Here is a 27,445-nt window from a genome sequence, read left to right on the forward strand (position 1 = left end):
AGGAAAAAGGCACAAAGGAAAAGGTGTCATATGTCGAGGTTGGCTAGTCAAAGTTTTATAGCTGGGACTTCATTTGAAAACCTGACTGACAAAGATAAAAGGTGAAATCATACAAGTTTGTAGGACTCTTTAGAGTATTATTCACTAGACTTATACATTAATATAAATATATTTATAGTTTTGTACTAGTATGTTTCATATAAATTGTAATAGTGTAAAAGTATTTTCTATATTTAAAATTTGTTCAATTCTTTGAAAAAGAGTATCTTCCCTCACCGTAGTATACATGATTTGGTAGGAGTCACAACCTAAATTTTACTCTCTTCCTCAACTGTCCTGAGACTCTGAAAAATAGATGTAAACTCAGAAGAATATAAAAATTGAATAGTCTCATTGGATAAGCAAACAAGTTCATCCAACAAAGATAAAGCCCCACAGATAACCCCTCTGCCAAATAGTCTTAGCTATGCTTTATTTAATTAAATTTCAACTAACCTCATTTTAGTCAAATACAACTTTATATACTGTATAGGACATATTGAGCTAAAACCCATAGTCCTTAGGTCATCTAAATGAAGCCATACCCATGTGAGATGTGACTATAGGTGAAAATGGATAAAAATGAACCTGTAGAGCCAGAGGCCACAGAGAATAATGGAATTCTTCATGAAAAGCAGAATCAAAACCCAATCAAGAAATGTCTTCTGCTGCCAGGGTAGGGCTCCTTATAGTACCTACCCTGCAAGATTTCCTAACCTTTACGAACACACTAACTGATCTTATTTTCTACTCCGTTTCCCAAATGGGTAAACTTATTATATTTATTGTGTCTGGGCTCCACCATTGTATTGTGTGTGTGCGTGTGTGTGTGTGTGTGTGTGTGTGTGTGTTGAGGTGGGAAGGGGTGGTGACAGAGACCAGAGGAATCTAAATCCGGATTCTAAGAGAGAGGATGTGTACCACTGAGAAATCCTGGAATTTGAGACCAGTGCAATGACAGATGAAACTTTGACTTGTCCACTTGGGGGAGGTGGTATGTTTTTGTTTGAGAAGAAGAAGGATATTTGACGATCAGAAGAGCAAACTACAGTAGAGACTACTGTGTGTGCTCACCAAACCCATTTCCTCTTTCTCCTGGGTCTATAACTATACATTTCCAGCCTCTTTTGCTGTTTGATGTGGCCAAGTGACTGAGTTGTAGTCAATGGAACCTTCGATGCATGATTCAACATTCTCCTTTCCTGTCCACTGGCTTGAATCAAAGGATTCTGAAGCCCTCAGGAATGATGGAGGCATGAGGTAGAAATAAGCTGTGTCTGAAATGTCTTCCAGTTGACTTCATATGGAAGAGAAATAAACTTTATTATAGTTAAGGCACTGAAATTGTGGGGCTCATTTGTTACACTAGCATGTAGCATGCATTATTTTAACTAATACAGTGGGTAGCAAATTGCTATGGTATTTAGATTCCATTTCATCATTTAAAAGAGTGAAGTAAAAACTTTATTGTAGGAAGTCCAATATTTACAATATACCAAATTTTATCCTTTGGAACTAATTAAACTTATAATGAAAAATTTTAGATGTCAACAGAAATCTGTGCAATTAAAAATTTTAATCTGGGGGATAGTTGAGTTGAAAATATGAAGACCACTTCTCTGAGGCTCCACTATTATTCTTCAGTGTACACCTGTGATAAAGCCCAGGTGATACTATACAGATTAAGAATCTGCACATAAACACATTCAACAAATCTGAAACATCTACCCTGGGATAAACAATTATAACTCATTTTATCTATTTATCAAAGTTTTTTTTTTCTGCCGAACTTCTGTTTGCAGACGTTTTATCAGCTTCTTCTTACTGAGGAGTAATAAAATTGAATACCTTTAAGAATAGCTGGTACTATAGACTCGTAACAAATCCATACTGAATTTCAATAACATTTTATTATACATAAATGTATTCTTACCTTTCTTTCTCTTATTTCTAAGGCCAATAATTCTGGATATTTAAAAATATCAGAAGGAAAGAAAGTCATTAAAAAGTGAAAAGTTTTTCAAGAGTTAAGTTTTTAATCTTTGGGGGAAAAATAAATTTTAAACCAACTTTTTTTTTTTTTTTAATTATTAGCACCTTTAATTAATTAATTATTTATTTATTTATTTGGCTGTGTTGGGTCTTCGTTTCTGCGCGAGGGCTTCCTCCAGTTGCGGCAAGCGGGGGCCACTCTTCATTGCGGTGCACGGGCCTCTCATTATCGTGGCCTCTCTTGTTGCGGAGCACAGGCTCCAGACGCGCAGGCTCAGTAGTTGTGGCTCACGGGCCTAGTTGCTCCGCGGCATGTGGGATCTTCCCAGACCAGGGCTCGAACCCGTGTCCCCTGCATTAGCAGGCAGATTCTCAACCACTGCGCCACCAGGGAAGCCCCTTAAACCAACTTTTTAAATCTTTCAAATAGCAGTTACAATGTATGATTCCAATGGACAAAAATGTCAGCATATTTTCACTGTGTAAGAGTCTGGAAAAAGACTTTGTGTCAAAAGTAAATTAATTTTTCTCATGATATAATCAAACAAATTTCCGTGTGCCTTGCTGTATTTGGTTCATTATCAAAATATTTTTGAAATCTGCATTGTTTTGCTGTTCCAATGATTTTAAAGTTTATACTGTGTACAATGTTTTAACATCAAAGTAAGTTAATGGCAGTAAAATATAAATATGTACTTGATGTAATCAATAATTCCTCTGTCCCAAACCTTCCTAATAAACTTACTCCATGAAAAGAAATTCTTCTTTTAGCAACCAAAGTGATCTAATGATTACATTTAGATATTTTGACTGCTTACCTTCTCAGTCGTACTGATTACCAGAAGTCTTTCTATTAGAAATTGTCAATTATGGACATAGCTGAATTATCTACCATTGAGGCAAAAAGAAAAGTGTGGCTTTTTTTCTCAATTAAATAACCAGAGCAAAAACAACACCACTGGTCTGATTTATCCAAACTGGAGATCTTTTGGTAGATTGTACCCATTGACTACCAACTCTCCAATAACCAATACCAGTACCAATACCAATACCAATACCAATAACTCTGTCATTGTTGGGGTGCTGTGCTGTGCTAGCCAAATTTCCGTGCAGGACTGACTGACATCCCTCGGCCTGTTGAGAAGGCTGGCCATCTCTCAGCTGTCAGCCCTTTCTGCGAATTGCCCTCTGCTGAAAAGTGAGTTGACTGGCCCAAGGTAGTGACTTATTTTAAACTGACCCATCTAATGATTGCTAACATAGGGGTCCAAAGTCTTCTCTCTCCCCACAGTGAGGGACACTCTGAAGGGCTAGCTCAACTTCAGAGTTCCTCCTATAATCAGCTGAGGCCTTCTTGTGCCCGAATTACATTCCTACTTCTCCCTCTACGCAATCCGGCTTCCTTCCATCCCCCATAAGTGTTGATCCCCAGACAACTCCCTAATAAACTTCCTCCTAATAAATTTTCTCCTCAACATCTGCTTCATGGGGAATCCAACCTGTGGCAATCATCAATTAATATTTGAATAAATGTATGTGCAGGATAGCTGCTATTCTTGTAAAGAACTAATAATTTAATAAGGGGGATTACTTTCATTTGCATAGTTTTCAAAACCCATTCATGTCTGTTATCTCAACTGGGCTTTCCAGTAATTCTGTGAGGTGGCCAGGACAAGGATTACTATCCACCTTTTATAGCTTTGTAAACTGAGACTTGGAGAGAAATGGCTTCTTGATTCCAGACAAAAGTTACTATTCATGTTTTCTTCTAGTTTGCTTCATTGCCTATAACCCCCCTTCTCTAAAGGATTCTTCTCCACAATTGCTCTAAAACTTCTCAAAAGTTTTTATTATATTCGCCAACTCAAGAATATGTAGTAACTTCCTAGTCATCCTGGCAGTACGAAATTCAACACCATAAACATATTCAGGTTTTTTCAAGCTCTTATCCCCAAACCGCATTGCCCACACGTACATTATATCACCTTCTTTCCTTTTGTCCTTTCGACATACGTTTCTCAAGCACCTGCTATAAATGAGACATACATTTCTTGAGAACTCACTATGTGGCAGGCACTGCAGTAAATGCTTCTCATGCATTATCTCAATGAACTCCTGTGAAAACTCTGTGATGTTAGTTCTATCATTTCCATTATGCAGCTGAGGAAACTGATGCTTAGGGAGCTAAAATAATTTCCCCAAGGCTACAAAACTCAGGCTGTCCTAATTCCAAAATCCATACTCTTCACCTCTGCACTAGGCCTCTCTGAAAAATAAAGAAGATAGATGAATGAGACATGGCTCCTCCTCTTAAGGATTCACTATCTAGTATAGGAAGACGCTGTAATACTTGATTATATAACAGCTTCATTGAGATACAATTCACATATAACTCACCAATTTGAATTGTGCAATTCCATACCTATTAGCAGTTACTACTCATTTCTCCCACTCCCAACTCTAGTCCTGGGAAACCACTAACCCACTTTCTGTCTCTATCTATTTACCTATTCTGGACATTTCATACAAATGGAATCATACAATATGTGGTCTTTTGTAGCCGGCTTCTTTCACTTAACCTAATTTTTCAAGGTTTATCCATGCTGTAGCATCCATGAGTACTTCAATTAGAGCTGAATATTATTCCATGGTATGGATATGCTACATTTTGTTTATTTACCCAATCATCAGTTGATAGGCACTTGGGTTGTTTCCATTTCTGACCAATAAGCATAGTGCTGCTATGAACATACATGTATAAGATTTTATGTAGATATATGTTCTCATTTCTCTCAGGCATATACCCAAGTGGAATTGCTGAGTCATATGGCAATTCTAGAGATATTTAACCTTTTAAAGAACTACCAGCCTATTTTCTAAAATGCACCATTTTACATTCTCACCAGCAGTGTATAAGGGTTCCAACTTCTCCACATTCTCCCCAACACTTGTTATTATATTCCTATCCACTATAGTCCTCTTAGTGGGTGTGAAGTGCTATCTCATTGTGGTATATTTGCATTTCCCCTGTGGCTAATGATATTGAGCATCTTTTCATGTGCTTATTGGTCATTTGTATATCTTTTTTTTCATTTTCTGGTTCCCAGCATGGGACCTCCACACCACAAGCAAGCTGGGGTGAAGGTGATCAGGGGCCAATATCCTGGGCCATGCTGAGCCTAAGGTACAACCTCCACCCTACGAGTGGGGGCTGGATGGAAGAAGGGAGCTTGTGACTTCTCAGCTACACTTGCCAGAATTTAGCCTCTGCGGCTCAGAGCTGGCGGGAGTAAGAAATGCTGGTAGCCTGCCCCTCCCAGTGAAATATCGTATCCCTTGACTGTGAGCTGAGGGGAAAAGGAGCCCCATCTTCTTGGTAACACCTGTCCAAACTAGAGATTCCATCATGCTGAGCTAGGAAGCTGGGACAGAGAGAGCAAGCAAATCATGGCTCAAGTAGATTTTTCTGAATAACTCTTTCTTCCTTTAATGTATTCCCTTAGGACAATTCCCAGAGACATTAAATGCTTTTATTTTTTTATAATTTTCACCAGCTGTGATTGTTTCACTGGGGAATGGTCTCCAGTGGGTCTTCCTGCCTGTTTTCTAGAAATGGAACTCTCACTTGATTACATTTTCAATGTAAGTAGTTAAGAGCAGGGCATCTTTAAGAGTCAATCAAACAGAATGAATTTAAGTCCAGACTTTAAAAGTTGCCAGTGTACAGTAAACTTTGGGCAAGTTACATAACACCTCTGTGTTTCTATTTCCTTAGCTAGAAAATATGGAATAAAAAATATCTACCTTTACAATTGTTGTGAGGATTAATGAGATTTGAGTAACGTGGCTTAGTACATAGTTCTCAATAGATGTTAGCAATTATTAGTAATAATAATGTTAAAAATAATTATTGTCATTAGGATGTTCCACCAAAAATTAAATTTGTATTGCTTTTTTTCTCTCGCTTTCCTAGTGACAGAGATTTCCATAGAGGACAAGTTATTCTGATGCACTGAAGTTCCCTTCCCAAAGGGAAGTGTGTAGATTCTCTGGAGTCCCATCATGTCAGCTGGGCCAAACAGAGCTTGGTACATCCATTGTCCCAGAAAGGGCATATATAAATTATACTGATATATTTTTTCAGGATCAAAAGGTGATAGCTACCCCATCCCTGATGGTATTGATGTCCAAGGATAGTAGATCCAAGATCACAGGAAGCAGACATCTGAACCAGCTGTGTTTCTGGGGTTGTCACAGGGAGGTGTTTTGAGTCTTGTGGTCTTGTAAGAGCCAAGACTTAAAAATTGTGACTTTGGGAACCCATCAAAGACACACTAGCAGAATTCAGCTCTGACCAAGTGACATTTCTCTCTCAAAGCTACAGCAGCCTGAGTAAAAAGTTGCATCAAAAGCAGATGTACATTGTCTAAAGCAGTGGTTTTCCATGGGGAACAATGTTGACCCCCAGGGCATATTTGGCAATGCTTGGAGACATTTTGGTTGTTACAACTTGGGGTGGCAGGTACCGCTGGCACCTAGTAGGTGGAAGCCAGGGATGTTATTAAACATCTCACAATACATAGGATGCCCTCTTCAACAAAGATTTTTCCAGACCAAAATGTCAAATATGCCAAAGGTGAAAAACTCTCTTCTATAGGAATGTGTAGTAAGACTCTTCAGCATCTAGGCTTGGTTGCCAGTCTTACTTACTAGAATTATCAGACTCTCCACTCTCCCTGCTTAGTGTATATGTCCGCCTGAATGGCTATATTATTCCCTGGAGCAAATAATCCCAAAATCTCAGTAGCTGAATACAAAAAAAGTTTATTTCTTATTCATGTTACATGCCGTCACAGGTTGAAATGCTTATCACACCAGGGACCCAGGCTGATGAACACCATTTCAACACATGCTTGCACAGTCACTGCAGCAGAGGGAAGGTAAGGACAAATAACAGACCTTAAAGGCTCCTACAAGGAGTGAAATGTGTCATTTCACATTTCATTGGCTAAAGCAAATAAGATGGACACTTCTTTCTTCAAGAGAACAGAAAAGTATATGCCAGTATACTACATCAGGGGTCCCCAACCTCCAGGCTGCAGGCCTGCAGCAGTCTGTTAGGAACCGGGCTGCACAGCAGGAGGTGAACAGCGGGCGAGTGAGCCAGCTTCATCCTCCGCTCCCCATCGCTCGCGTTACCGCCTGAACCATTCTCCCTCCCAATGCCCCCCACTGGTCAGTGGAAAAATTGTCTTCCACGAAACCGGTCCCTGGTGCCAAAAAGTTGTGGAGTGCTGCACTACATGTTTAGAAGAACAGGATTTTTTTGAACAGCTCTAATGACGGTCACACAGTGAATATCCTTCTGATTATTCTTTTTAGGTTATGTAAACCTGTAGAACCTTGGAAAATTTGAGGGAGCGATCAAAGAGGGAAATGCTTTTTTACCCCTAGTATGGCATTTAAGGTCTACTTTATGTAATTAACTGGAAATAAAATGTGATCATATTTGTGCTCAGTTTGTGGAGTAGTGAATTAAGGTCACATTTTGAGACACACACACACACACACACACACACACACTACAGTGGGGGCAGAATAACTGATGTCAATTCTACCTCACGGGTCAGGAAAGGTTTAATAAGTGATTTACCTTTAGCTCAGTCCTAAACTATGAGTTAGGTGTTCACCGAGTGAAATAAATTATCCCACAAAGAAGCTGAATAAAAGTTACAGAAACATTAAAGAGCTTAGAATGTTTGGGGAACTGCCATGAGGTGCTTACAGGTAAGGGATGGGGATTGGTAAGATATAAGGCTGAGCAGGTAGGAAAGAAAAATGTCAGAAAGAATCTCAGTATACATTTGGACTTTATCCTAAAGACAAAGTAGAGCTATTAAAGGATTTTAATCTGGAAACTAATCTGATAGATTTAACTTTTAGAAAAATTTATCAGAGAGCTCTGTGGAACATGAATTAGAAGAAGCAAAGCTAGAGGCAGTGAGATCATGTAGGAGTTAATTACCATAGTCCAGGGAAGGTGCTGAGGGAAAAGTTATGAGAATTGATATTAAAGAAGTAGATCCTCCCTCTCAGCTCTCTTTTAGCTCCTTCTCTTCATCCAATTGTAATAGTTGGGGTGACTCATTGCTCACTACTGGACCCTCTTCTCCATCTACTCTCTTCCTTTAGTGATTCCATCTAGCCTGTGGATATTAAATGTCTTTCCATATACTGATGACTTCTAAATTTATCTTTCTCACCCCAGCCTTCAGACTTGCACACCTACCACATGACATATCCACTTTAGATGTTTGTCATCACGAATTGTTGTATCAAAAATGGACCTCCAAAAAATGACCATTTATAACTCTTAAATAAATAATTGACTGAGGTTATAAGATCAATAGATGCTTAAACCATTATGTGAAAAGTTATAATTAAGTAGATATTCACATGATGCAAAAAAAAATCAACTCGATAATGGTGGAATCAGGCCATCACCACCTGATACCTCTTTAGCTAAAAGCCATAATCCATACATTATGTGTTGACTGAGGTGCTACAATATGAAGTACAGCACTGAAAGTGTTGGATACAAATCTAATCAAGCTTTTGGATGTAACTTCTAGTTTACTGGTAAAACAGAGATAGAGGAACAAGCTGAATGAGATCAGAAGGAAACAATCAGGCAAATCCAGAATGTCAAGTATACCACAGGACAACTGAACCAACCAATTTGTTCACCCAGTCAAAGGCATGGGGGAAAAAAGGCAAGAGGGGAAAGGATGGTTCCGTTTTAAAAAGAGACTTAGAAACTAACACTTAAGAGCAATTTGAAACTTTGTTTGAATAATGATTTGAATGAACCAATTGTAATGGCCCTGGAAAAGAGATTTCTGGACTGGTGAAGTCTTGATAATGGTACAAATAACCAAGTCTAGGAACGATAAAGAGAAAATTAGTATATTTAGTATATAACATGCTAAAAATGTAAGTTCTTGTGAGACTTTTATGTAGAAATGACCATAAACCAATAGTTCTCAACCAAGAGCAATTTTGACCCACAGGTGAGATTTGGCAATACCTGGAGACATTTTTGCTCGTCTCATGGGAGAGGGTGTAGGATACTACTGGAATCGAGTGGGTAGAGGCTAAGAATGCTCCTAAATACCTTACCATGCACAAGACAGTCACCCACAACAAAGAATGATTCAGCTCATAATATCAATAGTGCTGAGATTAAGAAACCCCATAAGAGGCAATCAAATGTCTACACAAAGAAGGTGGAGACCAGGGTTGATTTGTTTACTTTGACTTTTGCACAGCTCCTGGCATATGGTAAGCTCTAATATTTGATAATCCCCTTTATATTGTGTAAGCCTCCAGATTCTTCAACAATTGGAGAAAGAGTCAAAGAGAGAAATATTGTTTTGGGTGGGCTGAAGCTTAGATGACAGGTCTTAGAAGGATTTATAAATGTACATCGTTAGCATATAAGTGGTATTAGGAACCTAGCAGTGGTCCTTGAATCTCACTGTGGATCAAAATCACTTGGGAAATTTTGAGATGACACAGATGCTTGGTCTAACCCCAGAGATTCTAATTTAAATGTTGCAGAATGGGGAGAGGGGCAGGTGATAAGCATCACATTTAAAAAAAATCTTCATATTATTTTATTTTAATGTGTAGCCACTATTGGAAATCTAAGGTGTTTTTTTTTTTCTGAACACGAATGAACTGTATTCATTATGATGAGTTTATTCATAAGACATGCTGCATTCAGTGTGGTAACTCAAGCAGTTAACTGTAGTTTTAACAGTTTTTCTGGGTTTGCTAAAGCGAATAGGAACCCACTGTTAGTCTCTTTTGGTAAAATAAAAGACTGGAAAGTCCTGGGTACAACATAGAGGAAAGAATTTAAAGACTTTGGGAAATAAGAAAGTAGATTAAATGGATCTTGTGTCTCACCCCTATATCCTGACAGGGTCCTGAAGACTCCTCTCCCTTGCCAATAAAAATACAGTGATAAAGGAAATACCCAAATGTTTAAAGGTGCTTTGCTGGCTCTTTTTTTTTTTTTTTTCTGGGCTGGGAATACTGTGGAAGGAGCTACAATAAAAATGGTATTCCTGATCTCAGGGGGGATGTGAGAAGCCAGCTGAGGCCTGGCCCAGGTGATGACTGTTAACAGTCTGAAGCAAAGTGGGTATTGTTTTATTATATTTTTTTATAAATTTATTTATTTATTTATTTATCTATTTATTTATTTTTGGCTGCGTTGGGTCTTCGTTGCTGCGCGCAAGTTTTCTCTAGTTGTGGCGAGCAGGGGCTACTCTTCGTTGCAGCGAGCGGGCTTCTCATTGCGGTGGCTTCTCTTGTTGCGGAGCACGGGCTCTAGGCGCATGGGCTTCAGTAGTTGTGGCACACGGGCTCAGTAGTTGTGGCTTGCGGGCTCTAGAGCGCAGGCTCAGTAGCTGTGGCGCACGGGCTTAGTTGCTCCGCAGCATGTGGGATCTTCCTGGACCAGGGCTCGAACCCGTGTCCCTTGCACTGGCAGTCAGATTCTTAACCACTGTGCCACCAGGGAAGTCCGTGGGTATTGTTTTAATAGCCAGATGCTACACTCAGGGATCAGGGAATGGCCTCAGTAGCAGAAATCTCTGGCTGTGGCTAATTAATCATGGGGTCCCCAGGAATGAAACAGACAGACAGCAATTAAGGTGTGTCTTGATTTATTTGACCAAAGCTATTCTAGGTCTGGTGAACAGAGGTCTCACTGGAGCCAAAGTGCTGGAGAATTTTGGGTTCACAGACCCAGCATCACTCAATGAAAGAGAGGCTAGTACCTGTGAGGAACGATCCTGCTGTGACACTACACAGGCATACTGTCAACCTTCTGCCTTGTCTTTCCTAGTGGGGCTGGCGGTTGTTAACCTGAATACTTGTACATTAAGGAAAGGGAAACACTTAAACTTGGGAAATATTAGATATTGGCTCAAAGTTATCACTGATTCTTAGGGACTTGTAATTCCACTGTAGTCAGCTGGTTAGAGTTGGGGATCATTATGAAGCCCAGGTGATAAATTGAATTCTGACCTGAGTTTATTTCATGCTTGGCTGAGTGGGACTCCCAGAACTATCCTGGGGTCATTTTCTCAGATCCTGAGTGAATTGTGGGAAGGGATATTTTAGGAAACTGGCAGATCCCACACAGTTTCTTACTTGCCCCTATAAAGTCAGGACTATTATTTTAGGAAGGGCCATTTGGCGCTCTCTTTCCCTGCCAAAATAAGGAATGAACAGGAGCACTACAGCCCTGAAGGTTGCTTCCTGAAAGGTGTAGATTTGGTGATTAATAGGCTGGTGTGGCTTTTGCAGTCTCATAGGTCTTGGAGAATGACAGTGGATTATTGGAAACAAAATCAGTAGAGGCTCCAGTTGTGGCTGCCATGGCAGTTTTTTTCTCCTTACTAGAATAAATGAATGTATCTGTTAGCATTTATGGTGCAGTTACTGATCTTGTCAAAATATTTTTTATGTATTTTGGTTGATAGGCACCATCAGAAGTTTGTCTTCATTGACATAAACACCAATAAATCTTTATTGTCCTGCCTCAGGGATACACAAGCTTTCTGGCTCTGTGCTACAGTCTAGTTTGCTGGGTCCTTGATCAAGGTCCCATTTTGATCCAATATGCATAAAACATCATGCTGATAGGGCATGAAGATCAGAAAGTAGAAATGCTCCCAGATGCTTTTGTAAGTCATATATGTGAATGTGAAATTGAGTAAGAATAAAGAGCTCTGATGTGACAGTAAAGGGCCTGGGTGTTTGAGGATCTGTGGCATTCCAGGCTACTCCTTTCAAAATGAGTATCTAAATTTTAGATGCAGCATTTTTTACGTCTTACTCTGACCATTAACAAGATGATCTAAATTTTATCCATCCGTAATTGGGGTCCATAGTGAAAGAAAGCTTAGTGCCTGGTCCAGGGTTTCAGTGCAAGTAACTGTCAATTGGTCCTCATGACCTGGAAGTTCTCATGGTCCTTGAACTTCCTCTAGCAGACTGAGATACTGAATGGACTTGCTAACTCTAGGAAAAAGATACAGAGAGAAAGATTCTCAAGTTTGGACAAAGGTCATGCCCTCTTCCATAACTACATTTTGCAGAAAAGTTCTTGACTTAAATTTAGCTCTGGAGGTGGCTGCCTATGGGATTCCATCTGGCTCAAGCTTCCAGTAATGAACTGTGTGATATTCAGTCAACCCAGCCATAAAGTTTGTGGTGCCCAGTAATTTAATAACTGAACAGGTCCTACATTCCTATGCCTTCTGCAAACTGCCACACTTGTTTCAACTCACATCTATAGTCTAGAGGGAGTTTCCTATAAGCAATTGACTGATGATGTAAAAGTCGGTTTTACACCCTAATTTAAGTAGTGTAGGTATTGGAGCATCTTGGTTTAAGAATGGCTCCATATAATATTCCTATACCAGATGGAAGAAGACTGTTGGCTCTTAGGACGATGAAGAATAGAAATCGCTTAATAGGCAGAACTTGTGTTTCCATGTTAGACTCTTTTCATGGAAGAAGATCTGGCCTGAGGTAGAGATATATATTGATCCTGGGCAGGGGCTAACAGAATGAATTTTCTAGGATTTGGAAGGAACAAGATCAAAGGATTGATCAAAAGCAAGTTGAAGGAATGGGTATATGCATGGGATGGATCTCTTCAAAGAGTCCCAGAGCCTGGAAATGTTTGTGCCTCAAGCAAATACTCAGCAGAAGGCCCACAATGAAGAAGAAGATCCTTAACAATCAAGTGAACAGGGTAATCTTCTTGCTCAGTAGTTGATGTGTGATTTCATCAACAATGTGTTGTTGGGGCAGGAGATCTGAGGAGGGCAGTGAGAAGGGAGAGATGGAAAATGGAAAAGGACATCGCAAAAGACAGGAGAAGGGCTTCCCTGGTGGCACAGTGGTTAAGAATCTGCCTGCCAATGCAGGGGACACGGGTTCAAGCCCTGGTCCAGGAAGATCCCACATGCCGCGTAGCAACTAAGCCCTTGTGCCACAACTACTGAGCCTGCGCTCCAGAGCCCACGAGCCACAACTACCGAGCCCGCACACCGCAACTACTGAAGCCCGTGCGCCTAGAGCCCGTGCTCTGCAACAAGAGAAGTCACCCAATGAGAAGCCCATGCACCACAACGAAGAGCAGCCCCTGCTCGCCACAACTAGAAAAAAGCCCACGCGCAGCAACAAAGATCCAACGCAGCCAAAAATAAAAATTAAAAAAAAAAAGACAGGAGAAGTAGAATTTTTGCCAAATGGCTCTGAAAGCCCAGATTAAGCCAGAGATGATGGATCTATAGCTGCAACATGAGCAGGTATGAGTTTTTCTTCAACATCCTGGATTTAAGAACAGAAAAGCTAAATTGATCCAAATTTGGGGATTTACCAGTGGCTATAACTAGAAGTACAGCTTGTAGTGGGTGTTGGATAGGGAGTAAAGGAGCTGCTGCTCTTCCTGAGAAAATTCTCTGCTTTCCAACACTGGTAACTTTTCCAAAATTTTTTTTTACCGAGGTAACAGTTTGACAAGAAAGTTTTTAAGATTATGATGAAAAGACGAAAGAGGAAGCAGTGTGAGAACAGGACCGTGAGTCACATTAGAAAGATAATTAGATTTGACCACCCGTGTTCAATTCACTAGCAGCCACTGCACAGCCCTGACTACAAAGCTTGTTCCCCTGATTTCTGAGACTAACCATTCCCTGGGGGGTAATAGAAAAAAACAGGATCTAAGGCATTGAGTGTTCTGGCCACAGATGGTTGCCATGATATACCAGGGAGTCTATCCTGAGTAGACAGAGAAGTGGTAAGTGATGGACTGAAAGAAAGGGGATTAAAAGATTAAAGGAGTGCCTGGGTCTAAAGTGATCCATTCTTGCAATCCACCTTGGCTCTGACCATTAGGATTTTCTTGGCCCATCTTATAATTGCTCCTTTCCATGTCTGTGCCCTATTCTTCTCACTGGAAATCCTTGCCTCCACCTGCCCATTCATATATTACAACTTTTTCAAATCCTTGTTCAAAACTTATCTCTGAAAAGTGTCTTTTGAATCACCCTAATTACACCTTAATTTTAATCTCTTAATCTACATCTCAACTTTGTGCTATTTGAAGACCCTGCATTATAGTAATATGTACTTGTTGATGTTTCTCTGAAAGTATTTTCACTTATTTCATGTGCATTTGTTCTGTTTCCCTACCCAAACTAAAAAATTGCTAGCAAGTACTCTGTCTTTTCTTCTGTACTCTGACATGGTGGGTTTACCAGTGAACTCATTGATTTAAAGAGATTTTAAAAGAGTTAAATATGTTTATTTTGATTTCACTCATATAGATAGGTTCTGAATCCTTAAATCCAAGATTTTACTAATCTAATTCTAAATTTTATATTTTTACTGGCGATGAAAAGTAAAAGTTTGAATTTTGATTTTGTATTTCTGTCTTATGAAAACATAAACTAAATCATACTGCAAAGGCATTTTTTGCCAGGAGGCAAAAACAGTGAACTTTAAAACCCAGAAGCATTGGAACCAATAAAATACACCTTTAGAATGCTTTACTCTAACTTGGAATTCAGCATGAAAAATATACAATTAAGATTATACTACAGAAGGAGTAACAGTAATCATTTTTTAGAGAAAATTTCATCCATAATTGAAAATTATATGGAAAAAGGTTGAAATTATCACTAAAGTGGAGAATGTAAATTAATCTATGGTGCTGATGAGATAGTTCTTGCACCATAATTTATTTTATTCTTTTAATACCAACAATGTTAGTTAATTTACTACTAGTTTTTTTTATGGGGTCCTCTTACAAACTGAACCCTTGAGTTCAAATAGATAGATTTCATTTTGACAAACACTGCTTTATAATGTCCCAGAAAATATTTCCCCTAGAAAAAACACTTTGTTTACTCCATTCATAAAAGATTCTGGCAGGGTTTGATAAACTCTGTTTTTTAAAACAACCCTCAAAATAACACGCTATTTGCTTTAGGCTTATATATCTTATGGGATGTGTCAAAGATTCTGAGCCTCACATTTTAAAAGACTTGTTCACTGGCAACACATGAATCTGAAAATGATCTGGCATTCAGGAAACCGGTCCATTTTAACCTGCTCCAAGTAAGATCATGTAAGTCTGATTTAGCATAATAGTTAAAAATTTTTTTATTTAATATAATTTAAATGGCCACTTATAGATTGTGGATGGATTATTCATTTGTGATGGGTTATATAGAGGGAACTCTCCATTAAGGGGAAGATTGGACAAGACAGACAATTCTTCTGATCCCTTTGTTTTTTGAGTCTATAGATGAATGAGACAAAACACCAGGGGAGGAATCATGATACCCAGGTTAAGCTATGATCTTCCATGTGTATATGTATATGCACACATAAAATATGTATTTGTATATATACATATATATGTGGCACATGCATTGATTTTTGTGATATAGTTTGGTGCTTATTATGAAATTTTTTATCATAACAAATTCTAAAAATGAGATTAACAAATCACTTTAACCATAGACCACCGAGAAAAGCTTAGAAATTTTCATTATTTGGCTTCTATTAAAATTGACTTTTATATCAAATTTAAGCTATTTTAAGTTATTTGGGGACTTAAGTTTTAAGTCTAGAGATTCAGGATAAATTGGTTCAGGTTGCTACTTTAGGTTGTTAATATAGACCCTGTTTATTTTTTGTTTTACCTTTAAGAAAATATCCCAAAGAGCATTTCTAATCTCACCTGCTAGCAACAGAAACTCTTTAACTGCTGTGTCTTTTATTTTGCAAGAACAATCTATATCTACAGTGAAGGTCAATTTCTGTTGCCACATATAATGATTAATTAGGCATAAAATCTGGTGAGATTATTTCTTGAAACAATCTGATTGTAGTAACATTTAAATATAAAATTTAGGGAACAAGACTATATCAGATCATAAATACATAGTATGTTATCATAAGTTAGGTAGTAAGTTTGATTCTCTATATAAAAATTATACTTATTCCATTATAATCATATCTCATGAAAATACATTATAAGTAAGTCCCTTAAAGCTAGGAACATGTATATTTCTTTCTATGCCCTAAATCAACTGATTATGCATTAACTATGTGGTGCAATTTTAGGAATTAAGGAAATAACTGTGCAATGAATTAATGAATGAATATCACAGGTTTCCAGATTATCTGAAGCACATGGTGAGAAAAAGGGCAGGGACTTCCCTGGTGGTCCAGTGGTTAAGAATCCATCTTGCAATGCAGGGGATGCCGGTTCCATCCCTGGTCGGGGGACTAAGATCCCACATGCTGCCAGGCAACTAAGCCCGCGTGCCACAACTAGAGAGCCTGTGTGCCACAATTACAGAGCCCACATGCCGCAACTACTGAGTCCACGCACTCTGGAGCCCACGTGCCACAACTAGAGAGAAGCCCGCACAACGAAAGATCCCGCGTGCTGCAGCTAAGACCCAGCCCAGCCAAAAAATAAAAAAATAAATATATACATATATATTTTTAAAAAGTGCAGATAGCTTTTCTGCACTCTGGAAAATACGACTAAGTCCTTTGTTATCCAGCAGTGTCCTATTTTTCTCTGCCAAAGAAACTGCCCTTAACATTTCTCAGGTTCCACAAGGAAACTCTACCACTTTTAGAAAGGAAAGAGTAGTTATGTTGAGCCTGTATAATTTATTTTTAATGCATCTCCGCCAGGTCCATTACTGTATGAAAACTGAGACTTAAAATTCATAACTTTAACACAGCTCATTTAGAATTATCACTGGAGACATATAATAGCCTAGTTAGGAAGTTAGTACAAATAGTTCTCTAACTAATCCCCTAACGGATCCCTGCTTCCACCCTTGGCCCTCTACTGCCAACACAGAAACCTTTAAGATTCTTTTTAAATGGAAATCCTATCATGTCACTGTAAGGCTCAAATCCCTCCAATATCTTCCCATTTCAATCAAGTAAAAGGCAAAGTCCTCATCATGGTTTACAAAGCCCTATAGGATCTCCCCTGCCACCTCCTTTTCATCTCTGATCCCATCCCCTACTATTCTCCTTGCTCACTGCTCCAGCCACATTAAACTTGCTGTTCCTTGAACAACCAGGTATCCTCCTGTCTCAGAGTTTTGTACTGGTATTCCTGCTTCCTGGAATGTTTATTTCCCACATGGGCTTCTCTCCCTCTCCCCATCTTCAAGTCTTTGCCCAAATGTCATCTTTTCAGTAAGACTTCTTGGTCAACTCTATTTAAAATTGTAGCCTACCACCACAACATCCTATATCCCTTAGCCTGATTTATTTTTTCCCTTAGACTTATTATCTTCTAAAAACTGTAAATTTAACTTGTTTATTTTCCTTATTGTCTGTCTCTCCCGCTCAGGAGTGTATATAGACTCCAAGACACAGGATATTTTTTCTGTTTTATTTTCTGTCATATCTACAACACTTAGATTAGTCCCTTGAACATAATAGAAACTCAAATAACTATATGTTGAATGAACTATTACATATACAAATTTTGCCTTAATTTTATCAGTTTTCAGTCATGTTAGAGTCATAGAGTTACTAATGAAATAAGCTAATGAATAAATAAGCTATATAGATTGAAATCTGAAAATGATCTGATACAAATGTCATACTTTATAAATGATATACATTTACAAGTGAAATACAAATGATAAAAATGAATATCACATTTTCCTATAAATTATAATATATTGAGACCTTGAACATATTTGAGGAATATATGAACAGAATGAATTATACAAGCACCCATTCTGAGCAGGACCTATGGCCCTGTGGGGATAGGAGAAAGTCAGCTCTATCCCCACACTGCCCCAAACTGCAGCTGAAGTGGAAATTGTTCTAACTATAAGATGAACCTCCAGATCCAGACAAATATGAATTTAAAGACCTAAGTTAGTTTGGTGGATCAGGTAGGCCTAATGGTTACTAACTGAACCCAGGTCCTCACTCATGGGGAAGAATGCTGGATGAAGGTAACCACTGCTAAGGACTTTATCACTTCATCTCTTGTAGGCTTAGGACATTTCCTAGCCTTACCTTTCTTGAGTCATGGGTGATGAGTTGGAGCAAAAGGCATTTATCAGTCAGATATAGTTAGTCATGAAGTATTCTAAGCGAATACTGGCAACTGGGCCTAATGTACTAACCTGATAAAGTACTAACTAACCATATTACTTGTCCACCACCTCAGAGTCTGCCATTGCATGGACTTACAAACAGGTCCTGGCCACATGCACTTCTATTTATGCCAGATGCCAGAATCCAGTGACGCCCATAGCTTTAAGTAGAGTTCACATAGAGCAGTAGAGGAGAAGAATGACATTAGGCCACATCAGTCAAATCAACCTTGGTGATTAGTGGGTTGACATAGGTCAAAGGAATCTCATCCTGTTAGATTCTTCTGCATCCCTAGCACCTGGCATACTCATTCATTCCTTCCATACTTTATTTCTTTGCTCAGAAATATTTATTGAGAACCCACTTGTATAAGGCACTGCTAGAGCTAAAATAGTGAACAAGAACCAACACAGTCATACATACATCTAGTTGGAGGGGCAGATATAGCATAATACAATTATGATATCTATTACACAGGAGAAGTAGAAGTTGATAAGAAAGCATACAGCCTAGAACTGACCTAGTTTGAGGTATAAGCTATAAAGTCTCATAGGAAATGATTAATCTGAGATCTGAAGGATGGATAGGAGTTTATTAGGCAAAAGAGAAGAGGCCAATATGTACAGAGGTGCCAGTCTGAGGTAGGAAGGTGCATGGTACTTTCAAGAAACTGTAGTAAAAAGAATAGGAGTGTGGAGAGGACTAAAATGACTCTCATGTATGAGGCAGGAGACAGTTCTTAGAATGCCTTAACGTCAATGTAAGGAATTTTATATTTTATCATAAAGGTAATAGGAAGAGTTTGTGGGATTTCAAGCAGGAGTCTGACATGATTAGACATAATTAGAACCTGGTTTTTAGGGAAGAAATTACCCTGAGAAATGTAACATTACTTGGCATTTAAAATTTTTGTGGCTGTAGTGCTGTTGATAACAGAAGGGTGAAGGCAGGGATCACTTAAGAGGCTGTTATATAACTGCTTTTGCTAACTTCTAACTAGGCCATTGACTGTCTGTAGTGATAATCTGAAGTGAGATTTCCTAGGGCTATCTTTTAAATCATGCTTTTCATATATTAGTGTAGATAGGGAAAGATCAGTTGAGAGGCTATTGAAGTAACGTGGGTAAGCTATGATGATGCTTGGACCAGAGTGGTGGTGATGGAGATGGGAAGAATGGAAGGATTCTAAAGACAGAAAAGAGAATCAATAAGGCTTGCTGATTAATTGGCTATGAGGTAAGATGGGCTTAACTGGAAGCATAGTTGAGTTTTTACTAGGCTCATGGACAGATAAAGAACTGACTAGTGATGAAGAATTGTAGGTTCAGTGTTGAATATACTGAGATTAAGATACCTGTGAGACATCCAAGTGATAGGCAAAATGGGCACGAGATATATGGGTTTAAAGCATGGAGGAAAGATCTGAGCTAGAGATATAGATGGGAGTAATCTGCACATTGATGGTAATTGAAGCCATTGGAATGGTCAGAGAATGGAAGTCTAGACATTACATCGAGTGAGATAAGAAGAGGTTGCCTTGAGGAGCTCAAACATTTCAAGGTTGGATAGAGGAAAAAGGGCCATCAAGAGATATTGAAACTAAGTTATCAGAGAGGTGGGATGAAAACCAGTTAACATCAGCCTCCACGTTTATGGAATGGATGAATGAAGGAGAGTTCTGAGGAGATAGTACTAGATTCCTCTCTTTATCAGCAAAACACAGTGATGCCTGGCAGTGCTGGGAACACTCATCCTGGGCTGTAGAAAGCAGAAGTACACTATCCCAAACCCCCAAGTGTATATCCTCATTGCCCTTGTGTTTGGTCTTGTGTGTGACCGGCTCACTCTGGTCTCTTATCTAGGAGGCAGGCACTGATAGTGACAAATTGGCTCTTAGTTGACCTACCATCACCACCACCTAGCTGGCATTCTAGCCGGCTTATCAGGAATGAAGCCTGGTCATGGGCAGTGACATCCTAGGCTAGATCCTATGCTGACAAGGCATGAAAGCCAATCCCTTCCTTTCCTACCTTAGACATTATATGTCCACCACTCATGGGTGGGGCTTGAAGGAGTGCAGAGGGGCAAAGAAGGAGCAGTCATAGCCTTAGAGTTCTTAGAGGCGACTGCCTCAAAGAGTACTTCTCAACTTTAATGTGCACGTAAATAAGCCAGGGTTCTTGCTAAGATGAAGATTCTGATTCAGTATATCTGCTTTGCTGCCTAAGATTCTGTATTTTCAACAAGCTCCCAGGATACGGGAATGCTGCTGCCCACACTTTTAGTAGTTTAACTTATACACACAGGGTAGCAATCCAGAAAATGAAATAGCCACCTAAGCAGCTAGAGCAGAACCTGATCAAGAGAGGGATGGGATGCTAATGTAAAGCCCACATCTGACCTCTAGCTTTAGGAACAAGTCCTCCAACAATGCGTATGGATGGTGGTGCCTGATTAATGTGCATTAAATCTGATTACTTAAATAAAGAGCTCCACCATTATGGGCTTCATGCTCCTTGGGTGCTTTTCCATTTCCTGGGTCCCCAAACATTTATTCCAGGAGAGTTTGAAGCATAATATATTTGTAAACACAGATACAAAGCAAAATTTCCATAGATTGGCAGTATCTTTAGCTGTGATTTTGCTTGGCAATATAAAGAATATTCCTGGTGGTAAAGGCAATGAAGAAATATTTCTGGGGCTTCCCTGGTGGTGCAGTGGTTGAGAATCTGCCTGCTAATGCAGGGGACACGGGTTCGAGCCCTGGCCTGAGAAGATCCCACATGCCGCGGAGCAACTAGGCCCGTGAGCCACAACTACTGAGCCTGCGCGTCTGGAGCCTGTGCTCTACAACAGGAGAGGCCACGATAGTGAGAGGCCCGCGCACCGCGATGAAGAGTGGCCCCCACTTGCTGCAACTAGAGAAGGGCCTCGCGCAGAAACGAAGACCCAACACAGCCAAAAATTAATTAATTAATTTTAAAAAAAAGATGCTGGTTCTGCTTTGATCCCTCTGCCTCCTCTTAAAAAAATAAAAAAAAGAAATATCTCTGGTAAAATAAATTGAATCCACTGAAAGAGTAATTTTATAAGGTATATATTATGTAACAAGTAATTATTCCTTTGTGTATGAGGCAGCCTCAAAGAGTTGTATTTGGATCAGCAGTTAAATTCTAAAATCAAATAATATAACCTCTATACCTATACAACTTTGCCTTCTGTAAGGTATGTTCAAAGTAAAAGAAAAAGCTGAACGAATATGGCATAAAGAGAGGCAGAGAAAAAAGAACTGAAGAATATATAATATAAAGAGAAGCAGATAAGGAAAATTAAAAGGAGGATTTTTACAGGGGAAAAACAATTTTATTTTACTGTAAAGACCTAAATGAATAAAAGAAGACTTTGAATGTGAAGATGATTAAAAAGACAAAATCATTAGCTAAAGATATTTACAAGTTTAGACTCTTTCATTTTGATTGTAATTTTAATTAGCTGGACACTGGGGGGGAAGAAAATGAAAGCCTACATCATCTACTCACTCTTTAAATTGCATTCCACCTTAATTTTCTGCTCTTCAGTTCTTAATTTTCTCTATTTTTGTTCTAAGTAATCTGGTTATCAGGCTAAAGTGATTTTCCCTCAGCCAGGTTTAGCATTCAGTATTTGCATCTGTGAACCAAAAGTTCACCCCATTGCTTTAGTATTTATTCTTTCAATAGCAAAAACTCTCTGCAGGTAACTTTTTTCTAGTCCTTTGTCTATACAGCAGGCTGCTTTGTATACCTATGACAGTTAGATGACTAATAACAAAGGCTTCTATTTTTAAAATAATTATGCTCTATTTACAGTTTTCCACAAAATTTACTCATAAAATTTAGGAGGCAGCAAAGCTTTAAAATCTGTAGTTTCACTGTTCATTAAAACCATTTTTTTGTATGCAAGCAAGTTGCTTGTTTCTGTTTTTCTGAATAAAATACAAGCCAAAAAAAAAAATCAGTATTAGTTAATCATGTCAAGGATTTATGTCTGTGTGAATAAATTTTTCAAAAATGACATTGATATAGAAAAAGCACATCTGTTTAGAATAACCTACTTTAGAAAGGGTTTATCGTCAAGATATTATCTGCCTCTTTAGCAGGCTATTTATTTTGCACTTGTTAAAGAAAACAAAATTAGCATAGCTAACCATGTATTATGTGTCTCTCAGTTTGCCCTGCCTTCCAAAAGGAATTCATTCAAATAATGTGAAGTAACAACGCTGGAGTGCCTGGAGGTATGAGGATGAAAGGCACTACTTAAGTGGTGACAATTATTATTATTCTGCCACAGATAAAAAGTAACAATTGACTTTTAAAACCATTGTGGATAATTTCATTTTGCTCCCCGTACCTCAGAGCCTAGAGTGCTCAGCACATGTTATACACTCAAACTAGGGTAACACATATACAGTGGTGGGGAATATAAAAGTAATTATCCTAGTAATTAGACACCCCAAATAAACACTCATTATAATAATTAGAAAATGTTATCATGGAATGCTACAGAGTTCTCTTACCTGCAAGTCTTTTACAATAGGATACCTGGGTCTTTCTGGCATGGTGTATGAGTACCACTGAACAGAAGGTGATGACATTGATTAATTGTCCTGTCTATGATAAACCTCTTTGAAATGCATCACACCTGAAAGACCTTCTTCTTTAATGCACTATTGGAATGATGTACCAATTTGTTTAAAGTTTGGGTATGCTGCAGCAGCACTGAGATTTTATTCCATCATTTCTTGTCTTGCCCATTTTTCCTGAGACTTGCTGCAAAACGTCTTCAGACTCTTGTATGAAAGTCAACTGGAGTGCTTTCGAACTATATAGATCCCCGAGGCTCTGTCCTTCTTTGGGGTCAAATAAACCCAATTTGTGAATCTGCAGACACCTGCTAAGATGAGGAGGGGATGCTTGAGTAGTTAGAGAGTGGCAAGGCATGGTATTCTCCAATAAGGTGATATTTCTGTCACCAGCTGCAGCTCCCCACCAGATACTTTCCCAGCCGGGGTTGGATATACATCCTCTGACTCCATACCCCACCCCCCTACTCCTATTGTAACACTTAATAGCACTATGTTGTAATTGTTTGTTTAATTGGGAAGCCCCTTCTTGCCTCTCAAGTCTGTAAAATAGGACCTTGTGTTTCTTGCCTACTCTTCAGACTCCAGAATCTAGTACAGTTCCTGGAACATGGCAAGTACTCAAAAAATACTTGCTGAAGAAAAGAATAAACTAATGAATACACTTCTTGAAGGAGAGCAGCTTGAGTCGATTAAGTACATTTTTAAAAAAGAAAAGGAATTTACCTTTCCAGCAAAACGAAACAGAGAAACAATAACAACGGTTAACAACTCATAACGATTAAATTCTTGCTGTGTATTAGAAATAGTTCTAAATGCTTTAATGGTAGTATTTAATTCATACAACCCTGGAAGTGAAATACTACTAGCAGTAATACTATATTTCAAAATAAAGGAAGGTCCAGCAACTTGTCCAAAGTCACATATCTAGAAAGACAGGACTGGGACTGAAATTAAGGCAGCTGGACTCCAGAATCCATGGTCTAAGCTATTGCTCTGAGTAGCACTGGCGATGATAAGGGGGCTGTGTTAGGAGGAGGCGGGGGAAGTGCTAAGAATAGGGTCCTGCTTTCAAGGGAGCTTGTCTGAATAACTTGCTCCCTCTTTTTCTCTGAAATTTAAGAGAAGCAGAGAGAGGGAGAGAGGAGAGGAAAGGGCAAGGTGGGTGGGGTTGGTGGGAAACAACTAGTTCTTCATCAGCAGGTTTGTGACCCATTTTATACTTGTTTGATTCTGTTCCAGACAAGCAATACTGAGTGAAAAAGTCTCAAACCAGCACTTAATCCATATTTTTAAATCATTCTTTGAGTATTAAAAAATATGAGAATTATTCTTTATTAGAAAAAGAAATCTTTCCTTTGAAATTTTTTTTTTGCTGTCAAAGTAACCAACATATTCTTTACATATATGTATGTTTCTCTCTATATACATTTATATATATGTAAATGTTTTCTTAGACCTTTAATTTCACGCTACCAATTTCAATACTACCACCATAGTGTTTATGTATATTCTAAAACTATCCAATGATGTGATAAAATAGCTAATTCATTTTTACTGATGATCATGAAACCTTAGAAGGATTTAGGTTTATCAAGTCTCTAAACAAAAATTACAAAAATAATATAAGGTAAAAAGAAAGAAATAACTTGATTTGTTAGGAAACAGGGTTCAGGTGCAGGATGAAGCATATCAAAGGCATATGAAATGTCATTACTTTGAAAAGAAATAAAAGAATAACAAGTTTAGAAAATTAACTATCAAATTACATTTTTTTAAGAGGGGCAGTTAAAATGTTGATGAACAAATATAAGATGATGACTCAGGGGCACTAAAAGTACGAAATGTGTGGGTTCTACTAGATAATACAATAAGTACTGGGAGTTCCACTTTATAACCCATTGTGATTAAACAGCATATTGCTGAAAATGCAGATGTGATACTACCATAGGAAAGCCAGTCTTTTTAAAGATGTTCCTAATTAAATCATGAAAAATCAAAAAGAAAATGTTGATAGAAGCCATTTTGAAGATTTTATTAATGATGCATTCATAGAGAAGGCTTTATTAGATTTGAACAAGCAAATGCTAATGTTAGTGCACAAAATGATAGATAAGCATTTTTTCCCCTAAAACATACTTTCAGGGCAAAAAGGTTTTTGTAATCCAAATAGCTTTAGATTCAGTTAAGTTGTAGTAATGATAGATTTTGATATTTGAGTTAATAATGCTCTAATTAATTCATATCTGTCTATGACAGATGTATTGATTTCTACCATTTCTCACACAGCATTCTATCACTAAACAGAGGATTCCTTTTAATATTCAAATAGTTTTTCTAGGAGGGCCAGAGGGTAATGACTTTACTTGGAAATTGATATCAAAATATCAAGTGTAAATTGTTCCATTGCAGAAGCTCTTGTTAAATGCTTTCTGAGAAAACCCAGGGAAGACCCAATTTAGGATTAATCTATGAAATGTATTAATAATTTCAGAAAGTGACAAGTACATTTCTTGTTATTTTAAACACTATTACCTCCTCATTCACTGGCTAATTGCTCACTCTCCTTTAAAACTCAGCTTAAGAATCACCATAACTGAGAAACTTTTCCTTATTCCTCTTTCTCTTTTGGCTCCTAGGTGATCCCCTATCAACCTGTGGACAGCCTGCTCTTTGCAGAACTATAATCACTTATCTGCAATTATAAAATCTAAAGATCTCTGAAAAACAAAAGCCTTTTGTGTTCGGTGCAAATCCATTTGAGGACAAGTCCTGACCTAGGAAGTTCTCTGCAGAAATAGTACCGTGTTTGTTGATGATGGGCGTGCTTCCCCAAACCACATTAGGGGGTTGGCATGATTTATGGCATATGTATAATGCTGCTTTTTCTAGAATCTGAGGAATATTTTGAAATACATCTTGCCCTGGAGTGGGGTGATCCTGATTGGCCTGGGACTAAAGGGCTTCCTGGGATGCATGACTTTCAGTGCTAACACCAGATGAACCCTGGGCACACAGGGACATTTGATTCTCAGGCCTTAGCACAATATTGAGTGTATATAAGATATTCAAAACATGCTTGTTGAGTGAATGAACAAAGGAAGGAACGAACAAATGAATGAATAAACTGCCTTTAGATATTCTCTGTTCAGTATAAAAAGTCTGAAAATATTCCATGTAAATGAAAAATTCACCAAAGTCAATTTAGACTGCTCCCTACCAGAAATGATGCCATTAACGTGTTAACTTTAAATGTTCTAACATATCCCTTTTAATTAATTCTTATAATTTTCTCAGCTATTCATTTAGTTAAAACCAAAAACACACAACCCAAGGTGAACCAAAAGTCCTTGTTGGTGGAGGCTGAAAATTACTCATATTTACTTTGATACTCACAGTAACTCTAACACCTAAATGGAGATGTCTGAATATGAAAATAAATTTGTTGAAAAGAATTTTTTTTTTGGTCTGGGGTAAATAATAAAGTGGTACATACTCGATGAACATCAGAGAGTTGTTCCTCTAAATTATAAATTGTTATTCTCTAATTAATACTAGTTTATCTATTTACTATAGCCTGAAAATGGTATGTTTTAATCTCTGCATGCTATATTAATATAAGGTACTTATATACTTATAACTGATGATGGACTTAAAAAAAAAAACCTCTGCAAACTGTTATTTTCTTATAATGATAGTAATGCAAACCCACTTTAGATAAAGGCCCACTCTTACTATATATACCTGCTCTTTGATTTGATAAAAATCCCTTGACTGATCAATTTCTCCCTAATCTATTAGCCCCCCATCTGGCCTAATTTATACACAGAGCCTAGACTACACGGTTCATCATCTGAACTTGATTCTCTCCAAGCTCTTCAACCACTGTTCTAGCACATTCACTCAGCAACATCTTACCTCAGCCAAGCTAACAGACCACTTGCTCTGCTACACTTGGGATGCTGAGAATAGCTAGAGAAAAACCTCAAGACCATACAGATTGGCACTGCTACACATTTGTGGTTTCCAATCTTGGGGCCTCAATGCCATTCCACAGTCCTTATACCCTGTCAGCTCGTTTTCCCATTTGAACTCAGTGATGCTTCAACCTTACCATATTCTTCAGTTTCCTTACCCAGCTGAGCTTGCCTCCCACTTCACAAAAAAATTAAGTCTATGAAGTTTGAGACCTCAACTTATTCCCTGTTCTCTCCACCTCCACCCCCCACCCCCTTCCACACACACTAGTTTATCTATACCTACATTCATACGTACTTGCTTTTCTCAAGTCTCAATTAAGGTCTACATCTTCCTGTTTCAGGCCCCCTCTTTCTGTGCTTTCGATTTCAGTGCTTGCTGTCTCTTTCAAGACTACACTCTTTTTTGTTATTTTCATGCTTTATTTTCTCTGGCCTGTTCTTCTTATCCTAGAGATATGTTCATGGGTCTTGCAGTCTTAAATGAACAAAGCAATAACAATAGCCACTGCCCCCCACATACATTCCCTATACTCGTCCCTTCTCTCCTCTCCCACTCTCCTTTTTT

Source organism: Eubalaena glacialis, chromosome 14 (genome assembly GCF_028564815.1).
Source record: "Eubalaena glacialis isolate mEubGla1 chromosome 14, mEubGla1.1.hap2.+ XY, whole genome shotgun sequence".
NCBI classification, from domain to species: Eukaryota; Metazoa; Chordata; class Mammalia; order Artiodactyla; family Balaenidae; genus Eubalaena; species Eubalaena glacialis.